This window comes from Hyla sarda, chromosome 3 (assembly GCF_029499605.1).
Source record: "Hyla sarda isolate aHylSar1 chromosome 3, aHylSar1.hap1, whole genome shotgun sequence".
NCBI classification, from domain to species: Eukaryota; Metazoa; Chordata; class Amphibia; order Anura; family Hylidae; genus Hyla; species Hyla sarda.
This window is the reverse complement of record NC_079191.1, coordinates 278,971,152-278,994,243: the sequence shown is the minus strand read 5'-3', so window position 1 is coordinate 278,994,243 and position 23,092 is coordinate 278,971,152. Positions and strand designations below refer to the sequence as shown.

At 42.9% G+C, this 23,092-nt stretch overlaps 1 protein-coding gene across 3 annotated transcripts in view; it reads left to right on the top strand.

Annotated features, from left to right (window-relative positions):
* PHACTR2 (phosphatase and actin regulator 2) overlaps positions 1-23,092 on the top strand; it is a 168,201-nt gene that overhangs the window by 72,367 nt on the left and 72,742 nt on the right. The window lies entirely within an intron of this gene.

Here is a 23,092-nt window from a genome sequence, read left to right as displayed (position 1 = left end):
AGCCTGGGCATACACCCGTACTGTATGGGGACCAGCCTGGGCATACACCCGTACTGTATGGGGACCAGCCTGGGCATACACCCGTACTGTATGGGGACCAGCCTGGGCATACACCCGTACTGTATGGGGACCAGCCTGGGCATACACCCGTACTGTATGGGGACCAGCCTGGGCATACACCCGTACTGTATGGGGACCAGCCTGGGCATACACCCGTACTGTATGGGGACCAGCCTGGGCATACACCCGTACTGTATGGGGACCAGCCTGGGCATACACCCGTACTGTATGGGCACCAGCCTGGGCATACATCCGTACTGTATGGGCACCAGCCTGGGCATACACCCGTACTGTATGGGGACCAGCCTGGGCATACACCCGTACTGTATGGGGACCAGCGTGGGCATACACCCGTACTGTATGGGGACCAGCCTGGGCATACACATGCTGTACTGTATGGGGACCAGCCTGGGCATACACATGCTGTACTGTATGGGGACCAGCCTGGGCATACACATGCTGTACTGTATGGGGACCAGCCTGGGCATACACATGCTGTACTGTATGGGGACCAGCCTGGGCATACACATGCTGTACTGTATGGGGACCAGCCTGGGCATACACATGCTGTACTGTATGGGGACCAGCCTGGGCATACACCCGTACTGTATGGGGACCAGCCTGGGCATAGACCGGTACTGTGTGGGGACCAGCCTAGGCATACACATGCTGTACTGTATGGGGACCAGCCTGGGCATTCCTGCATGATAAGCATACACCCACTGTACTATATGGGGACCAGCCTGGGCATCACTGTGTGCTTGAGTATACACCCATTCTACTGTATGGGGAACAGTTTTGGCATATGCCAAAAAAAAGAAAAAAAACCCTTCTTGCCTCTCCTATCCGGTGGGTAGTGATGCCAATAGTACAGCACGTGACAGCTGAGGCCAGTTGTCGGCTGCAGTGTGACCTGTATGGAGCGTCCTCAATGACAGCCCCATAACCACACCAGCAGGGGACCGCTGGTAAGTGTTGAGAGATGAATAGTGTTTTGGGGTTTTTGTTATATTAAAACATTTGAGATTTTTAGCTATTGGACAGTCTTAGCAATTTTCCTATTCTCTTCAGCACCAAAATACATTAACTATTTATGATCCAGAGGTATAGTCCAGCCATTATCTCTGTCTCTTTAAAATGCTGCTTATGAATACAGTAGAGTGCAGATCCAGGGTTGTCGCTCACAGATCTCATCTGCTGTTACTAATTATCCCTAAATGCATCAAAGCTATTGCTTAGCAATCATCAGGTCTAAGACATATTCTGAATTACCTTCTGATAAATACTCCAGTTTTTACTGGAGTAACCCTTAAAAGCTGCACTTCCAGGTAATACCCATATGCTATTATGACGCATACATGCAGGAAACCCTCTGCGAGTTCCACTTTCATTCACTTCAGTGTGTCCGCAGAAAATCTGCAGCAGTAACAGATTGCCAATTGACCCATTGAAGTAAATTGTAGCGAAACTCACAGCAGATTTCCTGCAGTGGGAAATCCGCTATGAGTTATCAACATGTGAATGTATCCTTAAAGTGGTACTCCACTGCCCCAGCGTCCGGAACATTGAGTGCGGGTTACTGGGGTCGTGACATCACGACCACGCCCCTCGTGATGTCACACCATGCTCCCTCAATGCAAGTCTATGGGAGGGGGCGTGACGGCAGTCACGCCCCCTCCCAGAGTGTGCTTTGAGGGAGCGTGGCATGATGTCATGAGCGGTGTGGCCGTGACGTAACGACCCCCGCACCCAGCATTCAGAACTAAATGTTCCGGACGCTGGGGCAGTGTAGTACCGCTTTAAAGAAAGCCGGGCACTACATTTTGGGACAATTAACCACCAACATGACTTCATGCAGCTGGAGTTTATTGCCCCAAAAAATTTCCTCTATGAAGCCAGCTTGGTCCCACAATCATAATTTAATACATCAGGAATGGAGTCCCAGACTCGCATCTCGTGGCGTTAAGTGCATATGTATGTGTGACAAAGTCAGGTGCATTTCACATGGTTTCATTGGTGTTATATACATGCTCTGGAAGCCTCAGGATGCCAGTCTCAGAATCTGATAATTGTCAGATCGCGGGGGATCCGACCGCTTGGCCCTTTGCAATCTCCCAATCTTCGTCCTAGCTCTCTGCATGAAAGCCAGTGTGTCGACCTTGGCATGAAGCTGTGGCCGGCATACCCCCTTCATGCTTCGTAGATACCCCAATGCTGTATCTCCAGTTATCCCATACAGATACATAGAGGTATACAGCTTCGTGTGGTGGTCATCACGCCTCCATTCATTAGGAGAGCGGGTGCCATACGAGGGATCCCAGTGGTTAGACCCGCCTGCGTTCAGACACTTATCCCCTATCCTGAGGGTAGGGTATAAGTTCATTGACACTTTACTACTCTAAGGGCTAAATGAGTGGAGAACCTGCAAGGATTCCTTGACTTGAAGGTTATAAAATGTATTGTGTTTGACATTGAGTCTCCTCCACAGAGAGCTTATCTGTTCTACGGTGTGGTTTTATAGTGGTCATCAATTGTTGAAGAATAAATATGGAGATAAGATAACATCCCACAGGAAGAAATACATTGTTTCATCTAGGCGGACATGTCTGGTTATTGCTTGTGTACCTTGTAGTTGTATGATGTCCTGCGTGGAAACAATAGTCTGGAGTATAGAACTGCCCTGTCCTGTAAATGCCTGGTATATTAGATAAAGGGGTTAATAATAAATTCCGCCATTACGTAGATGTGCTCCAGAGTTTATTACACACATTACAATGCATTGCTTTCTGCTGTAATGTTACATTGTCAGGTCCAGGGTTTCCCGTCATGTGAGGGGGCGCTGGCGCTTGAGGAACTTTCCGCCAATCAGTTGCTGATTTCCAGGGCTAGATTTCCTGTCCGATGTAGATCATGACTTCGATATGGAACAGATAGATCTCTGGGACCAGTCTCTCGCGTTCTTCTACTTGCAGGACAATGTATTTAGTTTTCTTTTGTTTTTTGTTATGTATAAGGAAGGAAGTGGCCTTCTGGCAACAGTAGAAATGTGCTGTGAAGCCTTTGATGTGCTGCAAGACTCTTCCGAGGGCTCTTTTATAAAGACACCACACAGATCTTGTGCACAAAGCATGTGTCCAACACCGAGAGAAAAGACCAAATACCTTCCTACCTGAAGATCGATCATCGAACCATATCCCGACTTGTGTATACACGCAGGCATAACATGACTGGACAGCGGAAACATGTAGGCCCAGATTTATCAAACTGTGTGAGAGAAAAAGGGGAGGGATTTTCTCACAGCAACCAATCACAGCACAGCTAACAAGCTCTGGTAAAGTGAAAGCTGAGCTGTGATTGGTTGCTGTGGAAAAATCACAACATTTTTACCCTCAAACAGTTTGATAAATCTGGGCCATAGTTGTAATACTCTATATTGAATACTGGAAACTAGATGGGATTCTTAAAGTGAATGCAGGAAAGCCTTGCCTGAAGAAAGAACAAAGGGGGAGATTTATCAAAACCTCTCCAGAGGAAAAGTTGCTGGGTTGCCCATAGCAACCAATCAGATCACTTCTTTAATTTTTCAGAGGCCTTGTTAACCTGTTAAGGACCAAGGGCGTACCTGTACGTCTTGGGTTCTTTCCCTTTCTTTAATGCGGGGCTACGGCGTGGATGGAAGGATGATATGTATGGTAGAGACCATGAGAGTGCGAGTGAGGAAATAGTGAGTGAGGACTCCGCCAAAGTCATTTCTAGCATTCACCTAACAAATGTGATACCTTTTTCAACACTTATAAGTTCTATAGCACTGAAAATGCTGAATCAGATCCATTATATACAATTGTAAATGAGCCTTAAAGGGGTACTCCGCTGCTCAGCAACAAACTGTTCCAAATGCTGGAGCCGGTGCCAGGAGCTTGTGACGTCATAGCCCCGCCCCCTCAATGCGAGTCTATGGGAGGGGGAGTGACTATGGGAGGGGGATGACTTTTCAGTTTAATATATATATATATATATATATATATATATATATATATATATATATATATAATATTATTATTATTTTTTTTCAAACAGAAGCACCAGATTGCGGCACATAAATCTGTCCTACAACATACTACTTAGAAAAGGGTATAAACAAGATCAAGACAAGCAGCATATTAGTAAAAACAGACACCGTGCCAACATTACCATAGCCCATGATGCACAATAGTAAATACACAACCACTGAAGCAAAACCTTTCCTAATAGTAGAGATCAATAGGTAAACTGGGCCTTTGTACTGTATTATGTGTCTGTACTTGCTACAGGCGGCAGTAGAGGATGCTGGGCTGAATTCCCATTTCATTTTCACTCCCAGCCTTGCAGAATGAGGTGTTTCTACCTTCCTGCCTCTCTGGGTGCTGATCATATAGGACTTCTGTTAACTGTGTATGTTAGACGTGTCATTTTAGTACACTGCGTTGTGTTTCATGTCTCCATGTAGAGGTCAGCTAAGGTGAGAGAGTGCTGCCACGAGGAGAGACTATAGCGTCTTATACTAATAGGAATTGGCTATCGACGCTCCCAATGCAGAAGTTAAAATGTATCACTGAGATACACAAATAGTTCACGATCAGAATATTTCCAGCTTTAGATTTAAAATATGTTTTATTGCCAATGGAATAAGATGATATATTTTATTAAGTATAATCATAGTAAGAACCTAGAGGTTAAATGGACATACATGATGGCGATGAAATGTGTTATTACTGGTTCTTATACATGCCCCATTTATGAAGTATCAGAGAAGAAGTAGGAATCAGTCCTGTTCATACCACAACATACCTTCACACTGGTGACTGTGTATTATTTCCACTTTAAATCTAATGGGGTTGGAGGGGTACAAAATAACTTTTGTGTGCAGGTTGTTGCTCTAATATGAACATTTTATATACTAGATTCATTTATAGAAACAGCAATGTGTGATTTAGTTACAGTTCTTTCTGTATAGTAGTTATGTCACCACAACGTAAAAAGGTCATATTGGCCTTACAAAAACCTAATCTGAAAGCATACAGTATATGTTCTTATCTCCCGGTGAGCTGACCGGTTCCTCTATTCCACCATTGCTATAATTCAGCTCTGACTATATGTCCCAGGGGTCACATGCAGGGTCACTACCATCAGTGAGGGATTGTTTGCCCCGCTGGCAGTTCTTATCCTTGTCAGTGATCGTTGTTCACCATCAATGATCTGGTTTGCAGAAGTGACACTTCTCATTTATCAGTAACACATCAAGTGTCACATACCAGATGGGGTAAAGAGGTGAAAGACAGGCCTCCGGGGTTGACCGGCTTCTTTTCATTTTTATAAATGTTTTTGCTGTCCTTGAATACAGTAAGAAGACTACTGAGTTATTTCATGTTCCACCTTAGGGTATGTTCACACTGAGGAATTGGAGAGGAATTTCCACGAGTAATTCTGCTCGCTTATTCCTCTCCAATTCATTCAGCAGTGAAAACCCCCATAGAGCTGTGCAGAATTTCTGCCCCTCAGTTCACACTGAGGAATTTCCTCAAGCAGAATTCTGACGAGGAAGTATGTTCCGCTTGAAAAAAGATCTTTCTTTCAAGCGGAATCAGCGTCGTTCTCCCATAGAGATTAATGTTAATTTTTTCTTTCAGTCAGAAGCATTTCCACGCGGAATCCGCGCGGAGTTTCCGCATGAAAAAAAAAAATACTTGATACTCCTCCTCCGCATGAAACCTTGATTTTCCTCGCAAAATCGCTGCTAATTCTGAGCGGAAAAAAAATGTATTTTGGGGTGGAAATCTTCAGCGTGATTTCCGCCCCAATTCCTCAATGTGAACATACCCTTAGTGTATGATCAGACACAATCCAGATAGATTAGATTCTCAGAGCACATTTTATTTTCCATTATGGATTTGGGAATGAAAATCTGTAATTCTTTTATTCCAGGGTTATGAAAGTCAACAGCTGTTTCTGGCATAAGAAAGTATTTTTTTTTTTTTTTTTAGTAAATATTATATGTGTTTAGTGTTTATAGGTAAGCATTATATACTAATAATTTGCAAAGTCACCTAGTCACTATGAGGGAGATTTATCAAAACCTGTGCAGAGGAAGAGTGGTGCAGTTGCCCATAGCAACCAATCAGATTGCTTCTTTCATTTTCCACAGGCCTCTTTAGAGGCCTGTGGAAAATGAAAGAAGCGATCTGATTGGTTGCTATGGGCAACTGCACCACTCTTCCTCTGCACAGGTTTTGATAAATCTCCCCCTATATGATCCCACTATTGTCTTCTCAGGCTGGGTTCCCACTAGGGCTATGCTTCCACTTGTCTGTTTTTTGAGCCAATGCCAGAAGTGTATTCAAAGGAAATGGGCGATATTAAGGAACAGGCTTTATACTACTTCTTTCTCATGGATCCACTTCTGGCTTTGGCTCCCAAAAAATACTGTGAAGGGGTTTTAAAGGGGTACTCCACTGGCCAGTGTTTGGAAGTAAATGTTTCGAATGCTGTTTTCGCGCTGCGGGGGTCGGCCACGTCCCTCATAACATCACGACCAGGCCCCCTCAATGCAAGTCTATGGGAGGGGGCGTGACAGCCTCCCATAGACTTTCATTAAGGGAGCATGGTGAAAACAGCGATCGGAACATTTACTTCCAAACGCTGACCAGTGGAGTACCCCTTTTAAAATGCATTTGTTGTTTTGATTGCTTTGACTCACATTTAGGCTGTATGTATGTAGTGGTACTCCTACTCACTACTGCGTACATTTTTTTCCCCTCGCGAAGAAAGATTATACTAATGACATAAATTGCGATAAAATTCCCAATTTCTTGCCTTTTTGCTCATTTGCAGCAAAAAAAAACACAAGTAAATAGTTGTGGAACTGCAACGTGTGAACACAGCCTGAGAGATGGAGATTTTATCAATCACAACCAAAAACGCATGTTAACCACTGCCCGTGAGCGGAATTCCATGAATGGAATTACGTGCTGTGAACATAAACATCAGTGTGAATGGGTTTCCGTGAGACCTGTTCACACTGCAGGATTTCAGTGACGGACAATTCCGCCGCTGAAATTGTTCCGTGCAAAGAAAGAACATGTTCATTCTTTGCGCGGAAGTCCGCGAACACTGCGGTGACCAGAGCAGTGCCGCGTGGTCTTACTGCCGAAGTATTGCGGCGGCGGCCACCAGAATGGAATCTCCACTTGCGGAATTCTGCGAGCGGAGATTCCGTTCATAATCCATAGAGTGAACATACCCTTACCCCCCTTCCCGACCAGGCACATTTTCAAATCTTTAGTGCGTGCAGATTTAATAGCTATCAATGCCATCAAATAATTTTTTAGTCTTTTTTTCTGCAATAATCGGGCTTTATTTTTATGTAACTGATATCATTGCAAATTTGTATTTTTTGTCTTATTGTGGGAAATAGTTTCTGTTCTAGCAGTGGCATGACTTTCGTACCTCTGTATAGCTGGTCCAGAACAGCTGTACAGAGTTCATTGCTGACAGCTTGGATGTTTATAGTCTATGGATGGTCGGCAAGTGGTTAAACACTTAACAATATCTCAGTGTGAACACAGCCTAGAGGAATTCTGCTGTATTAATGTATTTTGTGATTTTAGGCCAAGACATAGCTGTCTGTAGATGTATATGTATACAACACATATGTGACTATTTATACATAATGCTTTAGGTCATGAGAACTGAGCACCTGATTCTTATGTATGTGACCATGGCAGATGTAGGAAATAATACCTGGAAAGGTGGATTATAGCGTTGGTTCACAATGTGTATAATATTAAGCAAATTTGCAGATACAGCACCTACCTTTCATATCTTGCATTCCTTACAGTGTTGTCATTTCACAGCAGTTATGTAACAATTGCATTGTTTTCAGTGATATATGTCAACTATATTTTTCCTCTAGGTATGTAAGCAAAGCCAATATAGAATTATTAACCTCTTAAGGATGCAGGGTGTACCTGTAAATGTCTGAAATATAAAAATATAATGTTAAGGGGTTAATTAACGATGCAGGAGGTAAATGTACGTCCTGGTCAGGCGGTACTTAACGCACCAGGATGTACATATACGTCCTATACATAACCGCGAGCATCGGAGCGATGCTCGGGTCATGCGCGGCAGGTCCCGGCTGTTGATAGTAGCCAGTGATCCGCCAGTAATGGCCGACATCTGCGATCGCTCACATGTCCGCCATTAACCCCGCAGATGCCTTGATTTGGCCATCCAATCATCCAGAATGGCAGACTGAGGTCCCCTCACCTGCCTCCGTTGCCTTCCACAGGTCTTCTGCTCTGGTCTGAGATAGAGCAGACCAGAGCAGAAGATGACCGATAACACTGATCAGTGCTATGCCCTATGCATAGCACTGAAGAGTATTAGCAATCGAATGATTGCTATAAATAGTTCCCTATTGGGGACTAAAAATGAAAAGTCGCCTCCCCCAATAAAAATGTAAATTGGCCATTTTTCCCCATTTTACCGGCAAAAATAAAAAAAAAATTTTAATAAACATATTTGGTATCACCACGTGCATAAATATCTGAACTATTTAGAATGTTAATTATCCAGTACGGTGAATGGCGTGAAAGGATTATTATTTTTGTGAGGTGGAAAAAACAAAAGTGCATAAAGCGGAAAAATCCTGAGTCCTTAAGGGGTTAAGAATTCCTGCCTTGTAGTGTATACTGTATAGCTTTTCAGGTCATGCTTATGATGGCCAGTGTTTATGTGCAAATAATGGGACCAAACCTTCTGTCTCTTCTTTGGCAGAATCTTCCAGTTTTCTTGCAGATAGTAATCTTTGGCTGAGTGTTCATGTTTATTGTGTGTGGGGACGAGGGAATAGCTGCCAGACACCTCCTAGAAGCAGGTTATCGGACATATTGGAATTCTGTATTCCAGATTGTGCTTCCCATTGTACTGCTCATGTCGGGTTGGGTAAAGCATACCTCTTTCTGTACATCAGTAATAAATAGAGAAATTAGGACAATATAGTGAGATATAAAAAGCTGCCTAGAGAATTGTATATGTATAAAAAGGAGTCTCTTAAATGGGAATAGAGACATATCAAACATTTCGATCAGTCAGAGTGTGAGTTTTCAGACCCCGACTGCTCACTAGATATAGTTGGGAGAAGTACATGATAAGCATGTTCTCTCCCGGCTCCGTAACATGTTACTGAGACTGTCGCATATTAGGACACAGATATGGGACCAGCTCACAGCAGGGAGTGAAGGGCTTAGTTGTGTGCTTCATTCCCCGCTTGTTTTAGTGATTGGTTGGGGTCTGAACACTTCATGACAGACACTAATATAATATGTAACAATTAACCCTCTTTTTAGGCTAGAATAGAACATAATTGATAAGATAGATGCCTTAACAGTTCTGTGGGATACAGTCTACAAGGTGAGGGGAGAAGCCCTTCATAGCATCGCACCATAATGGCAGGATTTCTGAGGAGATGGCTTTTCAGGTTGCTTTAAGAGCTTTGGATAGTAGATGAGAGTTTGATGTGTTATGCTATCGGGTTCTAGAGTATGGGGGATATATAGGAGAAATCTTGTAGTCCATTGAGTGAGGGGTTGGCGACAGGAGACCCCACAAGAACGGGAGCAGTGAAGATTACATGAGGAGAGGTTTTCCGGAGATCATCAGAGATGTACTGAGGAGGCAGGGTAAAGACAGATTTGTATGTCATTGGTAATATTTAGACTGATTTGGACTTCCACGTAGTAAATCTGCTGATCCAGGCTCTTACATTACATTTCTTGTTAGCTATAAATAACAGCATGTGAAGTGAGTGAAGAGTTGTGCGATGGATGAGAAAACCAAACTGGAAAACTTTGGACAGAAGTAATAACTTATCTTGGATCCTGAATGACAGGGCTCTAAGACCTTATTTGGAGTAGGGCCTGTACTTTCTTACAGATCTCATGCAGTTCATTGCATCTACAGTAAAGCTTTGTGTTAAAGGAAATCTTATTACAACAGCTTTATTACTGGCCAGGAACGGAGATTTCAGTCACTGGGTATTTCTCTTAAAGGGGTATTCCAGGATTTTTTTTTATATATCAACTGGCTCCAGAAAGTTAAACAGATTTGTAAATTACTTCTATTAAAATTTTTTTATCCTTTCAGTACTTATGACCTTCTGAAGTTAAAGGGGTACTCCGCCCCTAGACATCTTATCCCCTATCCAAAGGATAGGGGATAAGATGTCAGATCGCCGCGGTCCCACTTCTGGGAACCCCGGGGATCGCTGCTGCAGCACCCCACTATCATTACTGCGCAGAGCGGGATCGCTCTGCACGTAACGACGGGCAATACATGGGCCGGAGCATCGTTGCATCACGGCTCCGCCCCTCATGACGTCATGGCCCGCCCCCGTCAATACAAGTCTATGGGAGGGGGCATGGTGGTAATCACGCCCCCTGCCATAGACTTGCATTAAGGGGACGGGCTGTGATGTCATGAGGGGCGGAGCCATGATGTCACGCTGCTCCGGCCCCTGTATCGCCCGTCATTACTCACAGAGCGAACTCTCTCTGTGCAGTAATGATGGCGGGGTGCCGCAGCGGGGATCGCCGGGGTCCCCAGCAGCGGGACCGCGGCGATCTAACATCTTATCCCCTATCCTTTGGATAGGGGATAAGATGCCAGGGGCAGAGTACCCCTATAAAGGTTGTTCTTTTCTGTCTAAGGCTAGGTTTCCACTTGTTTTTTTTTTCTGACAGTTTTTGGATATCTGTCACTGCAGTTTTGAGCCAAAGCCAGAAATGTATTCAAAAGGAATAGGACATATAAAGGAAGGACTTACACTTCTCCTCCCTTATGGATCCACTTCTGACTTTGGCTCAGAAACTGCAGTGGCAGCATTCCAAAAACTGCCAGAAAAAAACCCAAGTGGAAACCTAGCCTTAGTCCTCTCTGATGAGACGTGTCTCGGGAACCGCCCAGTTTAGAAGCAAATCCCCATAGCAAACCTCTTCTAAACTGGGCGGTTCCCGAGACACGTGTTACCAGAGAGCACTGAGACAGAAAAGAACAACCTTAACTTCAGAAGCTCATAAGTACTGAAAGGATTAAGATTTTTTTTAATAGAAGTAATTTACAAATCTGTTTAACTTTCTGGAGCCAGTTGATATATATATATATATATAAGAAAAAAATTTCTTTTCTTCCTGGAATACCCCTTTAACTCCACTGGGCTTGACTGATAGATCTCACCCAGTTTGTATTTATTTTTTTTTTTTTTTGGAACTTCCTTTTGCATGTTTTATGGCCTGTTTACATCCTAAAAAATGGTTTGTTGGTAAATTGGTAATAGAATATGATCATTTTGCAAAAAAATAAAAAAAACTGACTTTTTTTTTTCTTTCAAGCTCAAAAAGAGTCTTAAAATACAGTATGTTCCTGGCCGCTCTGAAAAAGGTGTGTTTAGGTAAAATGCTGCAGCGTTCAGAGTAAATGATACTGTGGTAATAAGGAAGCTTCTCTCTGTTTCATAAATGACCATGACATGATGATCCTAATACACATGTGAACACTTATCGTACCGCAGATGGACCTTTCTTCTTCTCATTTAAAGACCGTTTTGTTGCAGTGAAGGACATTTGCATGGGACTGCTTTCATGTCATTTTCAAAGCTTGATTTACAGATTATTAATGCACGTTTGACGAACAGACAGGATATTAATGTCCATGATAATGGACACTGACTGAATCACAGTAAAACCGTAGCCCTCATTTACTAAGGTAATCCCGTCACTTTTTGTCGGGTTGTGCGACTAAAATTGTGTCACACAGCTCGTGCGACACATTTTACCGACATGAACCAGCATCTCTCCGAGTGGTTTTAAAACCCGACAAAAGGGGTGTGGTTTTTGAAAAAAAGAGGTGTGTTCCCGACAAAACTAAGGGTGCGTTCACACGTGCGTATTTTCTACTGCAGATTTGACTGCCCATTGACTTCAATGGGCAGAAAAATCTGCTGTCTCAAATCTGCAGTAGAAAATACGCACGTGTGAACGCACCCTAAAATCACTCCGAGTGTGTGAGAAAATACACATAAAAACATGTGAGTTTGTTGAAACCAAAACCCTACACCTTTTGAGCAGTCGGTAAAGTAGTTAAAATGGAGTGTTTATGTTGAAAACCTTTTTATAGACCTTTTGTATATTATTTAAACCCATTTTTTTGGAAATGTATTTAATTACATCTGTTAATTACTTATTTTTATATATTAACCATTTTAGCTTATAATTAAAATTTGTACATAATAAATCATAATCAGGATTATATTTATGGTAATCTAATATTTTTTTTGTGTGTTTTCAATCACAATTCAATAGGTTACAGGGTATATTACAACCAAATATAAGTTTATCAAGGCAGTCCAAACCATTTTAAAAAAAAAGATCAATCATGGCCATTCCCTTTCACACAATTTAGCGTGCGACACAAATTTCAACCCGTGCGACACACAATGAAATTGACGTGCAACAGATTAGTAAATCAGAGTAAACCTGAAATCACTCCATTCTTGGTAAATGAGGGCTAATGTGTTTATACATCCAGTAAAAAAAAAAAGAAAAAAAAAAAAAAAAGAAAAAAAAAAAAAAAAGAAAAAAAAAAAAAAAAGCTATCTATCTATGGTTAAAAACAAATAAAGAAAAAACTTTAAACAAAAGGCTATTAAGTGAGCAGAAATGAAAGGGCTATACCCATGTTATGTAGCTGGGAGCATCCCTGTGTAGAGAATGAATGTATAGAAGGTCCGTATTTATGCCAATCATGATTCTTGCTCCACTTGGACCCCTGCCAATCAGTAAGTGATCACGTATGAGTAAGGCCCCTTTCACACTACAGGTATCATCCTGCTTTTTTACTGCCGTTATTTTACAATAACGGATGAAAAACAAAACAAAAACGGATGTAATAACGGATGATAACTCATGACCATCATCCGTTATTTTTAATGGTTTTTTTTCTTAAAAAAACTGATGTTGTTCATCAGTTATTACCAATTACATCTGTTTTTCTTTTAATCAGGTTTTTAACCCTTTTTTTGTAAAGCTGTACTGAGCATGCTCAGTACAAAAATGGATGTTAAAAAACCTGACCATAACTGATAACGGATGTTTCTTTTGGATATCCGATTCCCATAGACTTCAATGTTAAATTTTAACGTCAGATTTTTCACCATTTTTACGCATGCACCGTCTTTTGTGCCGGCAAAAATAACTGACGTTCCTGATGCAAAAGGATGTTCAAAAAAATCCCATTGACATGAATGGGATTTTTTGATGGCCGTTTTCAGGACTTTTTGCCGGGAGTAATAATGGAGGTTTTTTTTACAGAATGATACCTGTGGTGTGAAAGGGGCCTAATATGCCATCATTTACTATCATTGGAATACCCCAGCATTATTTGCTATTCACTCATTGTAGTCCTGGCTGCTATGAAACAAATCAATATCTTGAATTAACATCAGAAGGTGCCAATGGAGTGACAGAAGGAGCCCTGTCTCTCTGAGATCACCTAGATGCCAAGGTCCTTATTGATCACAGTGTATATTGGGTCCAGCAACTGGATCAGAGGTTTCCCTGATTCTAGACTCAGGGATCTAAGCAGGGAAAACAGTGATTCCTAAACCTACATTAGTTTCAACATACGATGGTCTTTTCTGGACCATTGTAACTTGAAACCAGACTCAACATACAATGTTACAGACAGTCCAGATCTGTGAAACGTATGAAAGGCTGGAAGAGCTGACCAATCAGAATGGGCATTTTACTGGTAAAACACCTGTATTACTGAAGTGTATGCACTGACTGGCTGTCTGGTAGCGCCCCCTCCAGTACAGGGAGGTATTACATGTTCTTTACTACTCTTAACCTGTGCCACAGTTAGATGCTCCTTTGGACACAAGTAAGGGCGGCTCCATGTTACTTTTTTGGGACATTGCGTGTACTGTACAGGACCCTGAAGAAGCTCCTGTCCTCTACATAGACAGTGATTACAGCTCCCAGAAGATCATTCTTACTTTTATATGTAAGGATTTGCTTTATCTATATTAGTTATCTACCTTTTTTTTGTTTAATCCTCACTTTCTTCTTTTTGGATGACAATTAGGGCTTCAGAACCAATTACCAGGTTTCCATAGAGTTCTGGTCTCAACATACGATGGTCGTCCTGGAACCAATTAATATTGTAACTTAAGGGACCAATGTTGTTTCTTAGGGGTTAAAAAGAGTTAACAACTCTGGCAGTGCCCTTGTCATGGTCCAGCAGCAGCATATACTAAATTCCCCAGAGCACATGCAATTTCTCTGCTGAACAAATGAAAGCTTGGCCGGTGCGGTGACTATTTCCTCACCATTCACTAATGATTCTTCTAATGTGAAGGGGATGTTGCATTATTTGGGTGTGGGAAACAAGGTTTACATACATTGCACAAAGCTGCACTTTAGCAAGTGTGTGCTTGTGGAGCCTATAATACAGTGTTTTCCAACCAGGGTGCCTCCAGCTGCTGCTAAACTCCAACTCCCAGCATGCCCGGACAGCCGAAGGCTGTCCGGGCATGCTGGAAGTTGTAGTTTTGTAACAGCTGGAGGCACCTTGGTTGGGAAACACTGCTATAATATTATGCTCAACTGCTTTGTAGTTTTGGAGTAACTGTGCTCGATATAGAAAATATGTGTATATTCAGTGGTAGAATTTTGTATATGGAGCGCTAGGTGCATATTTCCAGCACTTTTTCTCTTGTATTGTTTTTCCTCTTGGAACATGATGTTGGCTGAGTGTACCTAGGGCCGGGCAGTGACTTAGTGCTTCCTGTCTCACTTTGCTTTTCCCTGTGGTCCTGCTGGGAGGAGTGAAGGAAGTCCTCTTGGAATGACATCGATAAGCACAGGACCTTTGTTTCGTGGACTTTTTGTTCTGCTTGAAGTGTGAACTTTTTTATTTTCAGTTCAATTTGAATATACATATACATTTATTTTGAATATATACATAAACCTTGAGTAGTGCTGATTCCCATTGAGGAGACCCAGGGAATAGAAGACTTATTTTCAGATAATATTCCATGGGGAAAAATCATGCAAATTAACTCTCCTCCAAAAGGAAAAAAACGTATCTGATACTAGCCAAACTAGAGCCTCCTCCAAAAGGAAGAGACGCCCATGTGTAGACAACTGGTTTGAGGTTCTTGCCCATCACCAGAAGACAGAAGAACTTAAAGGGGTACTCTGGTGGAATTTTTTTTTTATAATGAACTGGAGCCAGAAAGGTAAACAGATTTGTAAATTACTTCTATTTAAAAAAAAAAAAAAAAAAAAATCGTAATCCTTCCAGTACTTATTAGAAGCTGTATGCTACAGAGGAAATTCTTTGCTTTTTGAATGTCTTTTTTGTCTTGACCGCAGTGCTTTCTGCTGACACCTCTGTCCGTGTCTGGAACTGTCCAGAGCAGCATAGGTTTGCTATGAGGATTTTCTCCTGCTCTGGACAGTTCCTGATATGGGCATCAGGTGTCAGCAGAGAGCACTGTGGACAAGACAAGAAAGAAATTCAAATGAAAAGAATTTCCTCTAGCATACAGCAGCTGAAGTACTGGAAGGATAAAGATTTTTTACCAGTTGATTTAAAATAAAAAAAAAACTTCCACCGGAGTACCCCTATAAGGGCTGCTTTGAGAGAGGTCTTAGATGTAGCACAGGAGTATCAGACTGTTTGTTTTCTTTGAGTACATTTTCCTAAAGTTTTAGGATAAGAGCTGGTCACCTCCAAAGAAACCACTAAAACCATACAAATCTGTACGTAGGCTAAAATATACTTACTCAGAGTCTAATTTTGTGTTACCTTTCTACTCACTTGCATTCCCTTGCTGTAAGTCTGTGAACTGTATACCACATGCTGATGTATAAAGAGGACTTCAAAGCTTGGTGATACACTGGATTCTTAAAGGGGTACTCCGACCCTAGACATCTTATCCCCGATCGCGGGGGTCCCTCCGCTGGGAACCCCCGCGATCTCTCCTGCAGCACCCACCTGTCATCTGGTGCACGGAGCTCGCTCCGTGCACCAGATGACAGGGGGTGCTGCAGGAGAGATGGCGGGGGTTCTAGCGGCGGGACCCCCGCGATCTGACATCTTATCCCCTATCCTTTGGATAAGGGATAAGACGTCTAGGGGCAGAGTACCCCTTTTAAGGCCTGTGCACAAAGGTATAATGTGCACCTGTATACTGCGCTGCACCACGACTCTCCCTGTGCAGCAGGCAGTGCAGTGTGTGTCATCACTGAAGCTTATATGGTCTTCAGTTGAGTTTCAGTGCGTAGCTGTGCAGGAAAAAGTAACATCTCACTTCCTTTCTGAGCTTTTCCCTGCTTGCGATTGAAGTCAATGGGAGTGGGGTTTTACACGCATGGTTTTGCCTCGGATATCAGCACAGATTCCTTGCCAACAAACTGGTTTGCATGGGCAACGGGTCAACGTTTCCTCTACACAGGCTTTGAATATTCTACCCCATTAAGGCTTGGCTTTTTGTTATTGTTTTACTTGGTTAGGAAGAGGCAAAGCACAGCCGAGATTATATGGCCGCCTGCACAGCCATGTGCCACATACTGGCACTCACAAGGAGCCCACCTCCATAGGGAAGAACTGTCACATCCACGTTCATAGGAGGCTCCAATAATGTATTGCATGAACATGTACAGTGTGTGAGGCACCAATCTGACTGAGATAACAATGAGGCATACTAATTCTATAAAAGTCATCATTTTAACTTTCTAACAACCTCCAAAGAAATGTACATTGTAAAGGCCAAACTAATAACTGAGAGTGAATTGCTGTTACTGGGGAAGTAAGCCCTAGGGAATTAGTAATGTCTCCAGGAATTTGCTGAAGGTGCTATAGCAGCAGATATTGAGGGCAGCGCATGTGAGATACCACGTGAATGTGCTTGGTGAAAATCACTTGTTTCATTACCTTTCTGCAATTTATTGTGATATCTGTGGAATACCAGATAATCACTTAAAGGGGGACTCCGGTGAAAACCTTTTTTCTTTTAAATCAACTGGTGGCAGAAAGTTAAAGATATTTGTAAATTACTTCTATTAAAAAAATTGTATTCCTTCCAGTACTTATTAGCTGCTGAATGCTACAGAGGAAATTCCTTTCTTATAGAACACAGATGACATCACGAGCACAGTGCTCTCTGCTGCCATCTCTGTCCATTTTAGCAACCATGCATAGCAGATGTATGCTAAGGGCAGCATGGTGGCTCAGTGGTTCGCACTGCTGCCTTGCAGTGCTGGGGACTTGGGTTCAAATCTCACTAAGGACGACAATAAATAAAGTGTTATTATTATTATAATAACATCAGCAGAGAGCACTGTGCTCGTGATGTCATAAGAGAGCATTCCAAAAAGAAAAGAATTTCCTCTGTAGTATTCAGCAGCTAATAAGTACAGGAAGGATTAAGATTTTTTTAATAGAAGTAATTTACAAATATGTTTAACTTTCTGCCACCAGTTGATTTAAAGGAAAAAAGGTTTTCACCGGAGTACCCCTTTTAACCACTAGGACAAGTCTTGTAAGGGAAATCCAGTCAGAGCGATCTGATATGTCATACATGTGAGAGGATCACATTGATGAAGTCTGGGACCTCAGACTATCGGGGATTTCCAGAATTAAGTGCTCTGCGCACATTCCTACCCCTTTGGTACTTAGAATGGGGGATAAAATGTCTATGGGCGGAATACCCCTTTAATTTGCGTGTATTTGTTTTGTTGTTTGCTATTTTTCTTACATTTTTTTTGTGCATTTTTTTACTACAATATAACTGATTTCTGAAGACTTGTCTATGTAGGCCACTTTATACACAGTAGTCTTTAACCCTTGGAGGACGGAGCAATATAAAATATTTGCACTTTAGTTTTTTTCCTTCTCTCCTTCTAAAAATCATAACGCTTAAAATTTTCCACCTACAGACCCATATGAGGGCTTGTTTTTTGCTCCACCAATTTTATTTAGTAAAACTGTCAATCATTTCACCACCAAATCTACAGCGAAACCAGAAAAAAATATTTTGTGAGGCACAAAAAAAAGTAACTTTTGGGGGCTTCCGATTCTACACAGTGCACTTTTCGGTACAAATGACAGCTTATATTTATTCTGTAGGTCCATTCGATTAAAATGATACACAACTTATATAGGTTTTATTTTGTTTTACTTTGTTTTAAAAAAATTATAACTTTTTTTTGTACAAAAATTAGAATGTTTAAAATTGTCCTCTGGATAATTTTTTGCGCCGTGGTCTGACATTTTTATCAGTACCATTTTTTTTTTTTCGTTTTTCTTTATGGGACTTTTTGAGCCTTTTTTTTTTTTTTATACATTTTTTTTTTTTTTTTTTTTTATGGTATGCAAAGTGACCAAAAATACATAATTTTGAACTGGATTTTTTTTTTGTGGCGTGTACGCCATTGACCATGCGGTTTCATTAACATTAGATTTTTATAGTTCGTAGACTTACACATGCGGCGATGTCACATAAGTTTGTTTTTGTTTACATATTTTTTTTTTAAATGGGAAAAGGTGGGTGATTCAAACTTTTATTAGGGAATAGGTTAAATCACATTTATTAACTTTTTTGATCTTATGATTGCATATACTGATCAATGCTATGCCATAGCATAGCATTGATCAGTGTTATCAGCGCTCTGCTGCTACAGGCTGCTGAGCAAGCATAGAGCAGCAGATCCCCGATCAGATGGATAGGAAGGCAGGTAGGGACCCTCCCCCGTCCTCTCAGCTGTTCGGGACGACACGATTTCACTGTGGTGGTCTCGAACAGCCCGGGATACTGCTATGAACCACGCTCAGCTCCTGAGCACGCATTATAGAAGGGGAGCGGGACAAGGGCGTATGGGTACACCCTCCATCCCCAACAGGTTAATTTATCATTTGCTTTTTTTTTTTTTTTTTTTTTCTTTCTTTATGTGGAAAATTACAACGTAAAGGTTGAAAACAAATGCACACGTAGACCACCTTCAGTGCTGCTCTAGAAACCTGCCTTACAAAGTAGAAAATGGTGTTGTGATGTCATTTTGTTAGTTTTTGATGGACTCCTGCATTATTTATCGCACAAATTATGTCCACCAAAAAAAAAAAAAAAAAAAAAAAAAAGGAACTAAAGTGACTTTAAAAATAACATACAAAACAACTAAGTGATAAATCTCCCCCCATAGTTCTGTTTTCTTCGCCAATGCTAGGAAAAACCCTTGGAGCTAAAAAGGAAATTGCAGTTGTAGGTGAATGAAAGGACCAGAGACATCCACGCTAACATCTGTTTTGTCATTGTCTTAGTTTTATCAGTACTATTGCCTATATTACAGAGTTTATATGCATTACCAGAGGTTTCCTAATAAAATGGAGATATAGAAGGTAAATGAACATTCACAAGACAATGTTATCTGGAGTAACTATAAGATAATTGTACATGGGAGCAATAAAGCCTTTTATTTTATTGTATAGTAGGATATGTAGTATGTGTTGTTTTTACATTGTTTGGGGAGAAACCAGCACCCAGATTCCTCTGCCATCATTGTTGTTCTGCATTCTTACCTGTCAGCACCTAACTAATGGGCTATTCCTAAACAGGTTTGGTAATTTCCTCCTCTACTGTGTAGTAAAATTAAAGGGGTACTCTAGTGGAAAACACAGACAGAGGTGTCAGCAGAGAGCACTGTGGACAAGACAAAAAAGAAATTTAAAAAGAAAATAATTTCCTCTGTAACATACAGCTGCTAAGTACTGGAAGGATTAAGAGTTTTAATAGAAGTCATTTACAGATCTGTTTAACTTTCTGGCACCAGTTCATTTAAAAAAAAAAAAGATTTTACTGGAGTACCCCTTTAATGCCTCCAAATGTATATTAGAATGAGCTTTACTTTAGAAAGCTGAGTAAATCCACTATAGATACATCTGTATTCCGCTCTCATTGCGTCGGAATCGTTGACCAGTTCAGAGCGGCTCCTTGTAAAAACACGCTGATGTCCTTTGATCATGTTCCTCCTGGCTATAGTTCTGGTTGTCTATTAAAGTATCTGTCGATCACCAGGGCTTTTACCAGCAGGAAATGCTGAAGGCAGAGGTGTATGAAGAGCAAACATCAGAGGGAAAAGCATCAAGCTGTGTTAATCTGGAGCTTTGATCCCCTGAAGGATCACTATACAGTAGATCAGTGGTCTCCAAACTGTGGCCCTCCAGATGTTGCAAAACTACAACTCCCAGCATGCAAAACTACAACTCAACAGCTGTTGTCTGTCCAGGCATGCTGGGAGTTGTAGCTTTGCAACATCTGTAGGGCCACAGTTTGGAGACCACTGAAGGATATTGTACTTCTGGTTGATAGATTGAAGTTATGCCACATTCAGCATTGTGTTTCTGCTTTTTCTTCTCTCCTAATATTAAAGTAGATCCATGGCCATTCCTTACCTGTCTGTTTAGTGAATCATTGTATTTCCAATAAAATAACAATTTTGGGCCATTCCTCTTTCATTCATACTAGAAATGTATGACTAAATAGCCAAGTGGGTCCTACTGTTTGGCTCTGTCAGTTTTGAGTTGTCTCAGACAGTGTAGGGACACACCATTACCTGCTAAGACCCAGTTTGCTATTTAGTCATAAGGGCTGCATGATATATCGCAACGCAATTTTTCCAAATTGCAATATGCTGCTATGGCCCCCTGGGAAAATTTGCGATTACCTTCAGCGGTGGCCCGGCACCCTATCACGCACACACACACACACACACACACACACAGGCTCTGCTGCCTCTAAAATTCAAATGCTCCCTACATGCTTGGACGGCCTTTGGCATGGGCGGGGTGGACATGACGGGAGATGTGACATGGGGAATATGTGACAGGGTGGAGATGTAGCATGGGACGAGATGTGACGTTTGGGGTATAGAAATGATGTGGGGGATGGACATGAAATGGAAGTATAAACATGAAATGAGGGAGATTGGACATGAAATTAGGGGGATTTTAACATTTGTTTATTAAATCGCAATTGTTACGCCGAGCGCTCCGGGTCCCCGCTCCTCCCCGGAGCGCTCGCTACACTCTCCTCACTGCAGCGCTCCGGTCAGATCCACTGACCCGGGGCGCTGCGATACCGCCTCCAGCCGGGATGCGATTCGCGATGCGGGTAGCGCCCGCTCGCGATGCGCACCCCGGCTCCCGTACCTGACTCGCTCTCCGTCGGTCCTGTCCCGGCGCGCGCGGCCCCGCTCCTTAGGGCGCGCGCGCGCCGGGTCTTTGCGATTTAAAGGGCCACTGCGCCGCTGATTGGCGCAGTGGTTCCAATTAGTCTGATCACCTGTGCACTTCCCTATATCACCTCACTTCCCCTGCACTTCCTTGCCGGATCTTGTTGCCATCGTGCCAGTGAAAGCGTTTCCTTGTGTGTTCCTAGCCTGTGTTCCAGACCTCCTGCCGTTGCCCCTGACTACGATCCTTGCTGCCTGCCCCGACCTTCTGCTACGTCCGACCTTGCTTCTGTCTACTCCCTTGTACCGCGCCTATCTTCAGCAGCCAGAGAGGTGAGCCGTTGCTAGTGGATACGACCTGGTCACTACCGCCGCAGCAAGACCATCCCGCTTTGCGGCGGGCTCTGGTGAAAACCAGTAGTGACTTAGAACCGATCCACTAGCACGGTCCACGCCAATCCCTCTCCGGCACAGAGGATCCACTACCTGCCAGCCGGCATCGTGACAGTAGATCCGGCCATGGATCCCGCTGAAGTTCCTCTGCCAGTTGTCGCTGACCTCACCACGGTGGTCGCCCAGCAGTCACAACAGATAGCGCAACAAGGCCAACAGCTGTCTCAACTGACCGTTATGCTACAGCAGTTACTACCACAGCTTCAGCAATCATCTCCTCCGCCAGCTCCTGCACCTCCTCCGCAGCGAGTGGCCGCTTCTGGTCTACGCCTATCCTTGCCGGATAAATTTGATGGGGACTCTAAGTTTTGCCGTGGCTTTCTTTCCCAATGTTTCCTGCACTTGGAGATGATGTCGGACCAGTTTCCCACTGAAAGGTCTAAGGTGGCTTTCGTAGTCAGCCTTCTGTCTGGAAAAGCCCTGTCTTATGCCACACCGCTCTGGGACCGCAATGACCCCGTCACTGCCTCTGTACACTCCTTCTTCTCGGAAATCCGAAGTGTCTTTGAGGAACCTGCCCGAGCCTCTTCTGCTGAGACTGCCCTGTTGAACCTGGTCCAGGGTAATTCTTCCGTTGGCGAGTATGCCGTACAATTCCGTACTCTTGCTTCAGAATTATCCTGGAATAATGAGGCCCTCTGCGCGACCTTTAAAAAAGGCCTATCCAGCAACATTAAAGATGTTCTGGCCGCACGAGAAATTCCTGCTAACCTGCATGAACTCATTCATCTAGCCACTCGCATTGACATGCGTTTTTCTGAAAGGCGTCAGGAGCTCCGCCAGGATATGGACTTTGTTCGCACGAGGCGTTTTCTCTCCCCGGCTCCTCTCTCCTCTGGTCCCCTGCAATCCGTTCCTGTGCCTCCCGCCGTGGAGGCTATGCAGGTCGACCGGTCTCGCCTGACACCTCAAGAGAGGACACGACGCCGCATGGAGAATCTCTGCCTGTACTGTGCTAGTACCGAACACTTCCTGAGGGATTGTCCTATCCGTCCTCCTCGCCTGGAAAGACGTACGCCGACTCCGCACAAAGGTGAGACAGTCCTTGATGTCTACTCTGCTTCTCCACGTCTTACTGTGCCTGTGCGGATGTCTGCCTCTGCCTTCTCCTTCTCTACTATGGCCTTCTTGGACTCCGGATCTGCAGGAAATTTTATTTTGGCCTCTCTCGTCAACAGGTTCAACATCCCAGTGACCAGTCTCGCCAGACCCCTCTACATCAGTTGTGTAAACAATGAAAGATTGGACTGTAC